The sequence below is a fragment of the Solea senegalensis genome, linkage group LG6, assembly GCF_019176455.1.
Source record: "Solea senegalensis isolate Sse05_10M linkage group LG6, IFAPA_SoseM_1, whole genome shotgun sequence".
NCBI classification, from domain to species: domain Eukaryota; kingdom Metazoa; phylum Chordata; class Actinopteri; order Pleuronectiformes; family Soleidae; genus Solea; species Solea senegalensis.
This window is the reverse complement of record NC_058026.1, coordinates 23,598,845-23,614,897: the sequence shown is the minus strand read 5'-3', so window position 1 is coordinate 23,614,897 and position 16,053 is coordinate 23,598,845. Positions and strand designations below refer to the sequence as shown.

The 16,053-nt window shown below is 40.8% G+C and overlaps 1 long non-coding RNA gene across 1 annotated transcript; it reads left to right on the top strand.

Moving 5' to 3' along the window:
• The first annotated feature begins 330 nt into the window (after positions 1 to 330).
• LOC122771397 lies at positions 331 to 15,797 on the top strand. Its single transcript, XR_006360600.1, has 3 exons — positions 331 to 600; positions 10,636 to 10,781; positions 14,189 to 15,797. It is a non-coding gene; the product is annotated as an uncharacterized LOC122771397 (long non-coding RNA).
• Positions 15,798 to 16,053: the final 256 nt, after the last annotated feature.

Sequence of the window (16,053 nt, the reverse complement as noted above, 5' to 3'; positions counted from 1 at the left end):
ATCTGAACTGGCAAGCCTTTTAATGTTAAATTGCCACGTTTCACAGTTTCTACAACTTCATTCTGACTATCTTAATTCAAGATATCTAAAAAGGACAATATAAATATCTTAAATTTAGGTCCATTAAAAATATCTTGAACTTCATCATAATGATAGATAGCGATATCTACAATTCAGCTGCATAGACACTCCGACCAAGAGAAACAGCCTAGGTCAAAATGTACAGCCTAGAAGTCTATTACACTATCTGAAGTAATTACCGCATTGTTCCAGCAGAGGGCGCAGTGAGAGCAGCTTAGCCACAGATCCACTTGGAATCCATCCGGAAAAAAGACGTTGTTCCAAGAACAGGTGTAAACTTCTAAACTAAACCTAAAGTTCTGCTGTGAAAATGGGTGACACAGTCAAACTAAACCGCCGTCCCGAGGAAAGCAGCGTGCAGAAGTATTTTACGTTCGTTCTGTGGATAAGAAAGGAATACATCTGCTGACTCACGCACCTGTTAGCTTAGCTGTTAGCTCAACCTGAGCGAAGCAGCAGAGGAAGAGGAGGAGGAACCATAGATAAACACAACCACCGAGCAACTTCACTGGAATAAAAGTAAGTGTAATTTTAAATTATTTGTTTTTTCGGAAGGAATAACATGTCACATATTGGTTAAAATTACATTTTTGAAAAAAGTGACAGCCCCGCTGAAGGCCTCAAACTGTGACTTCGGGGCCAATGAACTTGCAGTCAGGTCAGCAGGGGACCGAACATGTAATAAATGGCCACAAGTTTGGGGAAATATTCGGCTGTTCATCATGATATTGCATACTATATAAAAATAAAAGTCTCTGTTTTGATATGGAACGATATAGAGTTCCCAAAAAAGCTTGTATGATGCAAAAATGACTCTAAAAATGACAAGAAAAAGTCAGAAATAAAATGGAATAAAAAATATAATTAGTAATAACATGTAGACAATTGTAATTTAAAACTAGACCAGCTCATATAATTGAATGTTGAATGTAAATATGTTGTACACTTAATAATGTGATCAATTTAACCTAATGTATTATCATTATAAAAATATTGTTCGCTGTTCATGCCAATTTCTAACAAAACAACACACGTGATGTGTTTACTTGGGGCCAGTTTTTTATTAGAACTTGATAGTTAGTGCAGGGCTGCATGAAATTGACTGGGGGGGCCCGCACGTAGACCGTGGGCCACGGGTTTGAGACCTCTGCTTTAAGCTTCTCTGTTCCTCTAGTGTGCACCATGTGATGTCTAGGTTTTACAGCTTCACTGATTTATTATTCAGTATGCACAGATGTAATAATTAATCAAAATGTACTTTCATTTTTCAGTGTAGTTGGCCTGAGATTGTTCTACAGTCGATCTGAAGCCAAATAGATTGACTAGTTTGCACTTGTCCCCCCCGGGTAAAACATTCCCAATGGTTTTAACTCTTGTTTTATATAACTCTATGTGGAGCAAGATCTACAGTAATGTTGGTCTGCCTGAAGATGAACTGACTAGTTTAAAAGAAGTACATATACTATATCACTGCAGATAAAAAATGTATATAAACTGACAATAAATGTCTATATGTTCACTGTACACTCACTTAACACCGAGTCCCCAGGGATGTATTAAAGTCACGGTTTCTTGTTGGGATTTTTATTGACATTTAGCTTCAGCAGGTACTTGGTAACAAAGTTTCCAAAGTGGAATGATGAAAGCGTTAGGTTTGTCAAAACAAAAATAGAACTAGGTTGGGAGAATGGTGTCATGTTATAGTTGAGCTATTGTCTGTGTGACAGTGTGTGCTTTTATCATCATCATGGCTGTGTATGACAGAGGTGTAAGAAATACCACTATTGTTTAAGTCCATGGTTCTCAAACTGTGGTACCAGTGGTACTGGGAGGGAAATCAGAAATACTGTTCTACTGTATATGCCAGGGTATGTAATTGGAGTGGTGCTGAAGAATTTTGCAATAATGGTGTTACTTTGAGAGCTCAAGTATTTTCTCAGGTGGTATAAACAGTTTGAGAACAAGTGGTTTAAGAGATTGCACATATAATGTAACAGCATGATGTAAACGTACTGGTTTGGCCCCTCTGATTGATACAGCATGTGACATTATTAGATAATCAATGTAAGCAGCTGCTGTAACAGCTGGAGATGGAGCTAGTTTGAAGCACTTTATACAGTTTTATGTACGGAAACAAAAGATAAATCCAAGCAGACGTGAGATGATTAATGAGAGAGGAAAGAAGGGAAGAATGCAAAATGCTGAAACACACATCTGTCTTCACTTTTAGGACTTTGTCTCGAAACTTTGGTGAGATGTTTGATCATTTGAATATTTATTGAATTGAAACATTGAAAAGCTCAGAGTAAAAGTAACTCTGTTAGAACTATAAACTAGAGAAAATGACGGTATCAGACTAATATCAGTATCAGTAGTTACTTGAGTTTGTATTATTGGTATCGGACACAAAAGTGGAATCCCTACTGTAAACTTGTTAGAGCTGCAACTAATTATTATTTTCATAATCGATTCATCTGTTGATTATTTTCTCCATGAATCGTTTGGTCCATAAAATATCAGAAAACCTTAAAAAATGTTGATCGTCAAACCTGGAAATGATGATGTTCTCAAATGTCTTATTTTGTCCACAAACCAAAACTATTAACATTTAATGATTTCTTTCTTATCCAGAGCAAAGAAATTAAGAAAATATTCACATTTAAGAAGCTTAAACAATCGGAAATCTTGTTTTAATAATGAGAAAAGCTTCAAACCGATTAATTGATTATCAAAATCGATTAATTTAGTAATTGATTAATAAATGATTAATCGATTAATTGTTTTAGCTCTAAAACTCGGATGTCTAAGATGTGTTCATTGTTTCTGCTAAAGAATCCATTAAAGGTTTATTACATATAGTATCACATAGTATACAGGTGTATTAGCCACAGTGTAAAATCATTAAAAAAATAATTAGCAACTAAAGGCTGGTTAAATAAACTGCATGTCTCTCTGAAATTCAGTGGAGGGGTTTTTAAGTAGCATGAAATAGAAATACATATGTACAGGTGCCTCACAATTACACCGTACAAGTAAATGTACTTACTTGTACACTGCATTCTTAGTGGATTAATCACTGTACTTATATACTGTGCTAATTAAATTTTCCCCAAGCATTTATTCATTTATTTATTTTTCACTTGGCTGTGACACAGAGGCCTCTTATTTAATTCAGTCCTTTGGCCAAGAGCTAAACTGAGGGCTAAACGTCTCCTGTCCTCTCCTGTTGCATGTCTCTTTTTGTTATATTATCTATACATAACCGCGCGCACACACACACACACAATTTTTCTTAGGACTATGTATTGACTTCCATTAATTTGGACTGGGTAAACAAATAGTTATCCTTAACCTTAACCACTATATACAGTATACTGTATCTATACATCTATAGGTTATCCTAAGCTACCTTGGAAACAAAGCTTTATCGGCACAAATCATGTACAGGACATACAACAGAAGAAGGAAGACAACATAAATCATGTTAAGGTCAAAGTAGAGTACTGTATGTGCAGTGATACACACAGTATGTATACTGTATGTGTATGCAGTTCAATATCCAGGTGAACATGCTGACTCTCAAATGACACTGACCTCGGACCTCTACTTGAGGTGTGACAGTGTTATATTGAATTTATAATAATTACTGTAGCTCATAATTACAGTCCTTTCTGTTTTTGGTCTGATTAAGATTAGTTAATTACAGTTGCATTATAATAATGATATATACACTTTATCAGGCTTAAATGCTGTACATTTAAGATAAAAATTAATGCTTTACATTGCTAATTCATTCCATTTATGCTGTGCTTTACTATTGACATTAGAGTAAATTACATGCATTATATATTTAAAGTCTTAATTGAAAAATCATTCACTTCTCTTCTGTGGAGTAAAAATAAAGTCGCAGTCACAAGGGCATGAAAAACATGATGTAGTTTTTCATGTTTGATTAGGACACCCATGCCAACTTACTCAGTTGGCTACAGCTGACTTCCCAACTCTATTATCACATTGTAGTTATTAATGTATGATTGACCTATTTAAGTAATGGTATACATTTATCATTTCCCATGCCTTGTGATTGCCTTTTTTGTCAGATAATATTTACTGTTTATGTACATGCTTCCTCTCCACCCTCTAATTTTAATTTTCTCCTCTCTTTCTTTTTCGTCATTGCTCCCCCACATGTCTCTCTCTCTCTCTCTCTCTCTCTCTCCCTCTCGCCCTGTGACATAGCCTCTGTCTCTCTCTTTGCTGAGGTGGCTATACCTGCTGTGACTTTGACAAAGTATAGTCTCCACATGTGTACTGGTGCAGTTCTGTGTGTGTGTGAGTGCGCGCGCATGGGTTTGAGTGGATGCAAGGGTGCATAATAGTGTTTGTGTGCCCGACCTGAACTAGCTTCATTTTTAGTTTGCAAATTCATCCGACTGTTTTTTTTTTTTTTGTGGAACACATGCTGTGTGTGTGTGTGTACCGCAGTATAGCATCTACTGCTTATGTCATACTATACTCTTCTGTTTTTGTCCTCCATTACCCCCTCATTTTTGCATCCCCTGCTCTCTTTTCACCTTGTTTCTCCCATATGTGCTACCCCCCTCCATCTTCCCTCCGCCTTCACTACCCCCACCTCCCTCTGCTTGTCTCCTCCCTCTGTGTCCCCTCCCTCATGTTCCTGCTTCCTCCTCTCTCATTGATAGTGAAGCATATGTGACTAGAATGCTGAGGAGCTAATCATTATTCCACAAGCAGAGCGCAGTGCTCAGGCAGAATGTCAATTCTGCCTCCTCCCTCTGTCTTCCTCTCCCTCTCCCTCACCTTTTTTGCATGCTTTCCAATCAATAGTTAACATGGGAGACAGACACATTTGTGTTTTACAGAGAGAAAAGTACGCCATTGCTCGCACATCTCGCAATCGCGAGAGCCCGTCTCTTGACACCTGCAGCTAAGTGAGTGTGCGATGGTTGAGTAAGGTTTACATTTGTGCCGTGGTGTTGAGAGTGTAAGTGTACGATACGTAGTTGTTATGTAAAAGAAGCTCCATATCAATTTGTCAAGAGCAAAGTGGTGTGGGATGGAGCCGAGAGAGAGAGAGAGAGACAGCTGTTGAATGCATATTTAGAGAGAGGAGGGAGACTGGAACAGAGAGTGACATCAGACTTTAATGGACACAGAGGCCTAAACTACCAGTAATCATGTCAGCTTTTCTGGATTTTTTTTTTGGATCATCAATATATATATACAGCATAAAGTATAAACATGGAAACACTGTTGTATAATATGCAGACAGTCACTCCCACTGAGTAGATTCAGTGTCACTCAGCAGTGCTGAAAACAAATGGAGGGGTAAATTAGACCAGAGGTAAATTAGACAGTACACACACACTGGGACTGCAGGCATGTGTCAGTGTGTGTGACTGAATTGTAGAGACAGCATGCGGAGACTCCTCCTGACTTCCTGAAAACTGCAGCTGTGGGTCACAGCCAGGGGTAACGCTGTGTTCGCAGCGCTCTCTCACACACACACACACACACACACACACACACACACACACACACACACATTGAAACATGCACTCTCAAGACTAAATAAAGAATTTTGGATGTGCAAGTTGGTCGGATGCAGATACATACATATCCAAACACAACCATATGCCTTAGGGGACCCGACATGACATGGCTGCAGTCTCATAGGCTCAGGCATGATTGAGTAATAGGTGTGTTCCAGCACTGTCTGCCCACTGGACAAAGACATCTTGGGATGCAGAAAACTGTATGCGATGCAAAGTGAATACGTGAAAACATGATGAAGGATTGGGTGTGGAGGGTGTTTGAGACCCGAGCAGAGGAGACAGCTCAGCATTGTCACATGCTATATTTGCCTCCCTGTTTGATCAGGGGACAGGTTAGTGGACAAACCAGTGTTGATGTATCCAAAGGCTATAATCAGTGGGTATTAGTATGGGCAAATAGGCCCTATGTTTACATTACTCTCCTGTGTACATACCATTACTGTTAATAAGCAGTATAGCTTTATTATCCAAAGACATGTGGCAGATTTCATTGTAATTATGTTAAATTAAATTAAATAAGAACAGAGACCTTTCACCGGTTTTAAAATGTTTTAAATATCACCGCGGGTCACTAAAGTGTTGTCACTAGCAATTAAAGAGCCACCTCATACACAAAGTGACAAAATCAATGATTTAACACACTGTCCTGACTTTAACAGCCTCGGAGGACATGAAATGCTAAGGGAGCATCAGGGCTGTAAGGTTAAGAAAAAGATCTATATTGAAAAGGCTACTTGGACATGAGAGAACCAGAGAAGAGTAAAGGTGTCCTGAGGTCAACGTCCCAGTCTCGTTGGGGGGGGATGAGACAGTGTAGTGTGATGGAAGTAAAATATGGGAGTTAGGCGGTGACATCATATCGTGAGAGTTGCCCTCTCTGGAAACTGCTGATTGTGTGCAGTGGGCTCATGCTGCTGTGCAATTGTGCCTCGTACTGTATGAGTGAACATTAGAAATAGTGAGGCAGATGTCAGCTCTGTTCAGTGGAGTCTTGTGTGATGTGTCAGGATGTTGTGGTTAGAAGAGATGATTTTCAGGAATGTGTGAGTGTACATTTTGTGTGTGTGTGTGTGTATTTTCACCCCTTGGAGGAGGAGCTATCTGAACATATGGTTCAAAAAGTCAAAATATCATAATTTAGTGTTGAAAGTTATGCCAGTTTTACTCAAAGGTCCAATATGCAATACTCAGGTGCCACTAGTTAACTCAGTTGAGCATGCATTTAAGACCAAAATGAAGGCTCCCCTAATGTACATTGCTGATGTTTCCCTGGGCAAGACACTTTAACCCAAAAGTGCTTCTGGTTACTGTGCCTTGCCTACAGTGTGTGAATGCATACACTTTATACACTGTATGAATGTATGAATGGCAAAACTGTAGTGTTAAATGCTTTGAATGGTCAAGACTAAAAATGTAAAAACAATTACCATAATACCGATCAGTTACCGTGCCGATTCTAGCCAGTCACTGATAAAACAGACATAGCTACGCTATAATTTGCAGCAAAAAAACCCCAAAAAACAGCGCAATGGTCCTCAATCCGCAAGAAACCCCCCTACTTATCTGGATCCTCCACAGGTTCTCCTGTTTTTGCGAATGTCTCACTGCATTTGCCATGGGTGTTCAGAAAACTCTGGCAACTCTGGATATTACCCACTATTTATGTTGGGTAATGTCATAATATGAATAATATGCTTTAATATGAACAGAGTGAGGGAGGGAAGGAGAGTGTTCAAATTAGCTTATTTCATGAACTCTGTAAACAACACTATTTAAAAACAGCATATTTATGTAAAGGGTCCAGTGGTTCTGACAGTACTCAAATGCAACACAGCTACTAAAACTCACAGAGAAGGAGTGTGATGTCACTCTCTCTTCAAGACATCAGTACTCTTCTTTATATTGACAAATTTGTTTCCAGATATCTTGTGAAGCAGAATGTTGCATATTGTGTTTGCACACTGTAGGATGAAGGGTGTTTTACACACATATATTCACCAAAGTAGAGATAAATTTAACATATTGTTGTATGGCATCAATAAATATGCATAATGTCTTTTAGGGTGATCACAATTTTCTGCAATCTGCTGGTTAGGATTATGACCATAAACTGCAACGTGCCTGGCCCTCGGCCAGATGTGGACCTCACCTAATTTCCTGTTATCTGTGGTTGTTGGCTATTCAGCAGAGGCATAAAAAGAGTGTTTAAAATCTGCAAAGTATCCAGTTACTATAGAAGCCAAATATATGTGTCATAGTAAAATGTGCCTTTCCCTCTCTAACTTGGTGTAGTAGAAAAATTGTGTTTCATATAATACTCAGTTACACACCACATGCATGTTTGGCCCTACCTCACCTCTGATAACCAAGTCAAGTCTGATGTATATAGTGCAATGTATAATGCACATTATATACAACGGGGAGCTCAAGTGTTACAGATGTAAGAAGAGATAAAAATAATAACAAATGTAGTGATAGAATCAAAACCAAAACGAGAGAAAAATCCAGATAAAGGACACAAAGTGTGTAACTTCTGTTTCTGCCGAAACTTTGTTAGTTACACTACCCCTCCGGATTTACCCCATGCCTCAGGTGAGCCGGCAGAGAGGATTACTCCAGTTCTGTATCTTCTCGGAAGTCATGTGCTGTGTGAAATGAGACGATCTAACCCGCACAACTCGCACTTCTTCTCTAAATAAATTCCTGCAGAATGTACACAGAGAGGTTAAATGCTGCCCTCCACAGTTCAAAGTCTTGAATCACAGTTCTTCTGCTGGTTTAAGCCCTATCAGTCAAAATATCCTAAAGATCTGATATATTTAAACACATCTGATGTTAGATGAATATATCTGAAATATATTTAATTTTGGGCTACATGGTTGGTGTAGTGGTTAGCACTCTTGCCTTGGCAGGAAGAAGACCTGACTTGGTTGGAACGAGTGTCTTTCTGTATGGAGTTTGTATGTTCTCCTCGTATGCGTGGGTTTTCTCTGAGTTATCCAGTTTCTTGCCACAGTCCAAAGACGTACAGATTTGGGGATTAGATAAAATGGACACTCTAAATTGACTGTAGGTGTGAGAGTGGATGGTTGTTTGTTTCTATGTATGTCCCTGTGATGGACTGGTGAACTGTCCAGGTTGTGCCCTGTCTATTACCCTATATCAGCTAAGATTGGCACAGCTCCCCCCGCGACCCTCATGTGGAGAATAAAAGCGGTAAAGGATGGATGGATGGATATTTCATTTTCAGCGTAGTTGTAGATCTGAGTAGTATTTTTAAGTTAGAGACATTTTGTGTTGTGGGTTTTTTTATTATCTTAGTGATTATTTATTCGTTTTGAAGGATTATTATTATTTTTTAAATATTTCATGTAATACTGGAGGAAATTAAGATCCATCACACAGATGCCAGTGATCTCGGACTGAGAGACAAAGACATAATTTCCCTTATACGTATGTTACTAACCCTGGAATGATTTACAAATATAACTTATCTCTGCACAGGTGTATGATTTGAACAACAGATATAATTTGTACAAAAGTAAAACTTTAGTTCTACAATAGTTTAACATATTTTTAAGTCAACTATTCAACCAAGGCAGTCATTATTTACAGCAGATAATTTTGAATTATTAGGACAAACACATGGTTGACCAGGTCAAATAAACTGGGTGTTTCCAAAAATGTAATCCACAAATGTAGATTATTTAGAACAAAACTCCTGTTTAAATCAAGAAATAAATAATAAATGACTTAGTAAATGACAAAAAAAAGCTTCAAAATATATATATCTTTTTTTTGTATTGTTATTGTATTAGAGTTGCATTTGTGTTTGGTTTCCAGCTGTCCAGACACCACCAAGCCTGTTGTCATGTTGTTATTGCACGCAAAGACCTCTGGGATATGGTCGCCTGCGAAGGATACACAGATGTATCCTTCGAAATGGGCAAATGTCAGCCGCTTTTGTCGGACGCATCTGAAGGAGCCAATGATTCATGTGATTCATGTGACAATTGGGACAGCCCATGTCACAGTGCTGTGATGCATATTAACAACATCCAGTGACAAATCCACATTTGCATTTGACAATCCACAGCCCCTGGATTGAGAAACAGCTGAGGTCATTATTGAAGTACAAGAACTGTGGATTAAGAACTTGGAACTGTGGATTAAGAACTTTGAACTGTGCTTTAAGAACTTGAGAACTGTGGAGGGCAACATTACCCCTCTTGATGCACAACAGTGGAAGACTCAAGGTCCATATTCCAACTGGGCTGTGAATTTTGGGCCCCCAGGTAAATACCTGCTGTCTCAGTATGCTAGCCCAAATTTTTACATCTGTAAGTTTGTGTGTGTTTGACAGTGCATGATGCATATCATAGGGTTATGAGGCAGTGGCGTTTTGGTCTGATAGGGTTTGTCACCCTGAGCGAGTAGCCATGTCAAACTGTGTCAGAGTGGTTTAGCCTGGCAATGGATTTAAACTCTCTCTCGCTCTGTCGGATAGTGTGTATGTGTATGTTTTCTTCACGGCCAGTTTTTCTTTTTCTGCCTTCTCCCCTTATTTCAAATGTTTATTGCAGAGACTGACTTGATATTCATCCTTGAAAAAAGAAGAGAGAGGAAGGATAGAGAGAGAGAGAGAGAAAGAGAGTAGAGTGGGTGTTGGAAGAAAGGGGAAGGGAGGGGGGATTGGGTGGGTGCAGAGAGAGAGAGAGAGAGAGCTGATTAGATTGGAGAAAGCCAAGGAGGTATGGGTATACTATTGAGCAAGGGGAGAGACACAGAGGGGAGGGTGACTAAGTGAATGCAGTTGGTCGCGTGTCGGTGAATCACAGTGAAGTCCACGGACAGGCGCATGGATTGGACCTGAATCAACAAATGGATACAGGAGAACTGGATGTTCACTATATGAACAGGGGAGAATAAAGGAGGACAAGAGAGTCTGTGCGTTCATGTCCTTTTATCTCTGCATCAGATGCTGCTGTGCTGAGCGAGGAACCCACTGGGAGGAGAGAGGAAAATAGCGGACAACTCATTTCTCTCTAACACCCTCGGAAGCCGAGGAGCTGTGAGCCAGACTAGAGTCGACTGCAGGACTCACTGGGATTGAATACATGCTCAGTAAGTATTTTACTGGCTGCAGATGCCTCTGTGTTTGTGTGTGTGTGTGTGTGTGTGTGTGTGTGTGTGTGAGAGAGAGAAAGAAAGAGAGAGAGAGAGAGAGAGCGAGCGAGATTGATACCTCTGGCTTGTGCACAGCCTCTGATGCTTTTTTCATGGAGAAAATGAGAGAGAGGGAGAAGGGGATGCAAATTCACTTGTGCTGCAGTGTCTCTTCTATTGCGATTTCCTATTTGCATCTCTGGACAGCCTTTTTTTTTTACTATGTCTTCAGTTAAACACCTTCCCCAGACTGAGTCTGTGTGTTTGGGGCTTTTCCTCCACAGTGCCGGTGAGTGTGTGCATGTGAGTGTGTGTGTGTGTGTGTGTGAGTGAGAGAGAGAGAGAAAGATCGAGAGAGAGAGAGAGAGAGAGCTGATAATAGCAGCCCCATTGGTATTCAGTGGAGGGAGCTCCAGGATCTCGCTGCGCCTTTCCCCAGGATGGGATCACAGAGCAGGGATTGTGCTTGCCTGTGGAGAGCCTGCTGAAATGGGTGAGTGTCCGTCCTTCTCATCCTCCTTTTTTCCTCTCTCCTTGTCCTCTTTCACGTTTCCTTTTCTTGTTTATGAAATATTTCAGTCTGTCTCCCTGTCCTCTTAAACCTTAGTGTTTAGAGCATTTTCACCTTTGATGGCTTCTCCCCTTCATTTCCTTGTGTTTGTCACTCACTCACCCAACTCATCCAACCCACCTTCCTGTTCCACTCCTCCACCTGTATCCCTTCATCCCTCTTTTCATTCACTATCCATCTATGCACAGCCCTCCATCCAGACACAAACAGGCCTGTCCTGTTTGATGGATTTGGACAAAACCTGAATGGCTCACTTCAATTTGTTGCTTCTCTCCCCTCTCTCCCCCACTGCCTCTTTGGCTCTCTCTCTCTCTTTCCCACTTTGGCTGTGTCACCCCTCCCCCTTCTTAGCCTCCATCCCGCTCATAGTCTCTTCAAGCTCCTCTCTACGTTGTGTTTGAATTTTGACACGCTGAAGACGTTTGAGTCTCTTGCCTGACACAGCAAATGAACAGAGATGCCGTCGGTGTGTGTGTGTGTGTGTGTGTGTGTGTGTGTGTGTGTGTGTGTGTGTGTGCGTGTGTAAAAAAAATCACTATTTCTCTCTGTGTGTCAATCATATCTTTTATGATGCTTCACAACTGTGACACAATGCAGAGAGGCCGCATTGCGTTGGATTGGTTAAACAGAAGGTTATGTGTTGGATTGGTGTGTTCGATTGCTTCGAGCGTGACGTCTGTGACACATGTATAGTGCACACACACACACACACACGCACACCGTCACCTGTTTTACACACATGCACCTCCGCCTTGGCACTCCTTGGTGACATACCTCCTGCACACCAATTCACACCCATGTGCATCTTTTCACACCTGCAACACACACACATACACACAAACCTAACTAGTGAGCCAACATACACACATCCTTAATGCTCCCAGGAGGGTGTGTGTGTCACAGGAAGGTCATATCTATCCACACAGATGTATTGATTGGAGCTGATACACTGAATGGCCTGTAATGTTTCATTTTAAGCGGAACATCATCCTAGTGGAACGAGCCACCAAACTGGTTTAAAGATTTTCCTCTGTTCTGTTAAACGAGACGATGTTGACATCTTAAAGAAACCCAGGCTTTCTGTGGTTCTCTCGAAATCAGTGAAGTATTCATCACTCAAATCTTCTTTTTGATTAGCATCTAGAAATAATGGCTCACGTATTCAACAGGTGCAAACTGTTGCATGGTAACAGAGGTAAGAAGCCTGTTGGGTAACTAGAACTTGACATCCCTCTGCTATTTTTAGATTGAGACCATCTATTTGAGAAAAACTAGAATGATATATAACGCAATGGGAAGGGAGAAAATCTCACCAGGAATCTGTCTGAGCTCAGGTAAACATTAGTTTTGCCATCTGTCATATGCAGACATACCTGTCAGCTGGGAGCATTGTTAGTTTGAAGAGATGTAAGAATGTGTCTTGGCACAAAATAGAAGGATACACAAATGTGACTGCATGTGTTGTGCAGCTGAACATTGGATCAAAGTGACAACTAGTACAGATTAGTTAAGGATCAGACAGGTACAACATGCTTGTTTGCATACATTAAAACCGGGAGAGCACATATAAATAAATAGCATCTCTGTGACCTGACAGAAGTGTCATATACTGTCTGAAACATGGAGAGAATTCAGTGCTGCACTACTCTGAATCCAAAAACCGTAAAAACCAGTTTGGGGAAAATGTGTGCAAATACGTGTTTGTGGATGTTTATGAGGATGTTCTCATCTCACATTTGCCTTTCTTTTCTTTTTTTTTCTTCCAAAGCTGCTTCGTCTTAAAGAGATTATATTTGTTTCATTTGCAGTAAAAACTCACAAACACGTTTGTGAGTGTTTTTAGAACAGTGGAAAAATAAATAAGAAATTTATGAGGCCATGTATGCCAACTTAATTAAAACTGTAAACTGTAATCCTTGTATTGTGTGTTTTCTCAATCCAGTTGAGAGCCAAAGTAAATTTTGCCTCTTTAAAAGAAAAAGTTTCAATTTAATTTAACAACTCTATCAATTGGACATAGTCTACATAGCATAGCGCAAAAAAAATATTCTTCTGTGTTGCAGTATTGTAATATTTTAATGTCGCTGTGTTTACCAAGTGAATCTTCCATTAATCTGCAAATCTGTCTATCGATGATGTAGATTCTGTCTTCTTTCCTTAGACCGAATGCAATGCAAAGCTTTCTATAGCAAGAAAATGGGATCAGAACAGATAATAATATTTTCTCACACATTCACACACATCTGAATTTGGATTAAAAGTGACAGCTCAAGTCTACATCAATCAAATATGTCCTGTTGTACCTGACCAGTAATAATACGATCCTGGACTGCAGTCCAGCACCTGCCTCAGGCACATTCACCAGTCAGAGCTCTCTCTCTGTCGCTCACTCTCTCTCTCGCTCTCCCTCCCTCTCTCCTCTTCACATGCAAACATGAAATTGAAAGAAAAGGACAGCAGAGCTTATTGAATGAAAGCAGGAGAGATGCAAATGTAAATTGGATGGAGAGAGAGTAGTGTCAGGGGGACAGTGGCTGAAGATGAGAGTGAAAGGATCAAATCATAGAGCGAGTGGAGGAAGAAGCAAACAAGCACTAAAGTCAGAGGAAGAGTGACAAGGACAGAGAAGACAGCAGCACAACAGGCAGGATGTGACAAGGAGGAGAATGACGTATTTGATAAGGCAGAGTGACACAAATGTCACCATGCTAACCTTTCATGCTCTCTCTCTTTCTCTCTCTCTGTCTCTCTCTCTCCCTCTCCTCGACTTTGCCTCTACTCCCTCTCCTTCCAGATTTGAGCGCTTGCCGAGCTGGACACCAAATGGGCAATATGGACGCCAACATGCTCCCTCCAGCATCGAGCTTTCCACACTTAACTGCCTCCACCAAGTCTGGGCATCAGCTTGAACCATCCCAGTGAGGGCTCATCGTGTAGAGTTAAGGCTGGAAAGGCCAGTCTGTGATTCCAGAAGCTGTCCCCAAGAAATAGAGAGAGAGAGAGAGAGAAGCAGCTACAGCCTTAGAGGAATCAACTTACAGCAAACCAATCAACCTGTTGAGCTTTTTCACGAAACCGCAGTGATGCTTGAGCAATGGTATGGAGCTTTCAGACACATGCGGATTTATCGACTGGATATCCTGTTGAGATTATGACAATTTTGTGCACACCTCAGAGCTAGGCCACTTTGCCAGATTGGCTTGTGGGCAAAAGCGAGTAATTGAAAATCCCCCCTCAAGAGGCATCCTGCTCTAATTTGATGTGAAGGAGGAGAGTGTGTGTTTTTTTTAAATGTACAATTAAAAAAACAATTCATCCCAATATTTTTTTTCAGCATCTTTTTCACACATTGTGGAAAAATACATTCTAAAGCAGCTCATTCTTCCTCTGTGACAGAGAGTGAAGAGGGACAGACTGTCCGGAATAGATAACGAGCGAGGAGACCGGCGGAAATAGAGGAGCTGGAAAAGAAAAGGAAACGAGTGGAGAGAGAAAGTCCGGAGAAAGACAAGAGAAGAAAAAAAGAGAATTAACCAGGATTGTTTGAAACCCTCTCTGACAATCCTTCTTATTCATCTGTGCAGAGTTGGAGGCTAGTTTGTGCAATGGACATGGGAGGGGTCAGGATTTACAGCAGGGGGGGCACTTGAGCAGCAGAATATGGTCCCCCTGTACCTGCCTGATTTGCTTCTTAGTGTTTGGCAGGAAAACAGACTGAGAGAGGGCTGGTAAACATACAGCTGTACTGAATGACAGACAGGCTCTAAGGTTGGTCAGACAGACAGACAGACAGACAGGAGGACAGGAAGACACGGCCTGTTCCGAGTGTCAGGCAGAGAGCCAGGCAGACATCCAGTGTCGGTGCAGTAGACGGCCTGCAATCCATTGTCATTCTGTACAGTGAGCGAGGAAAGGAGAAGAGGAGCATTCCTGCGTTTTGAAGAATCTCACTTCCTCTGCATCCACTTCTGGTTCTGATGTAGCAGCCCATGCTCTAAAAAACAGACTTGGAGGGAGGAGGCTGTTACTAGAAAGGAAATACAGGTTGTAGAGGGAGAGAGAAAGGAAGGTAGGTAGAGAAACTGAGGGAGAGAGCAGGTGTTGAAAATCCTCCCCTTCATCTGCTTGTCATTTACTCCTTTATGTTCCCTTGTCGTCTGGCGAGGTGATTGGTTTCCTGACGCTGGCGTTCCTCTACTCATAGGCCCATCGCTATCCTGAGGAAAACACGAGGTGGGCAAACACAGGAAAGCAGAAAGAGAAAGCAGTAAAGGAAACAGTGGAGCCTTGTTGTGACCCTTCCCTTTCTTTTATGTCAAGATGGACTCTTATTTTTTTCCTGCTTTTTAGAAGAAAGAGATCATAAGAAGACACACAGTGGGCCAGTCAACACCTCATCCCCCTTGTACAAAGAACTGAACCTCTCCCTTTCCCAACTGTTGATTTTTTTTAGCCTTGTTCTTAAGGGATTATTTTTTTTTCATCTGAATAAAAACACTGGAATCCTGTAGATTTCTTATAAACATATAGTGAAACCCTCTGACTCCTTTCCCCTCCTTGGCTGAAGTGCTGAAACTCTGTGGTCACACGTCTCGATGCCTGAGCAGAATCATCTCAACCCTGATCATATGGCACAGTGCTTCTGATACCGTCTGCTTC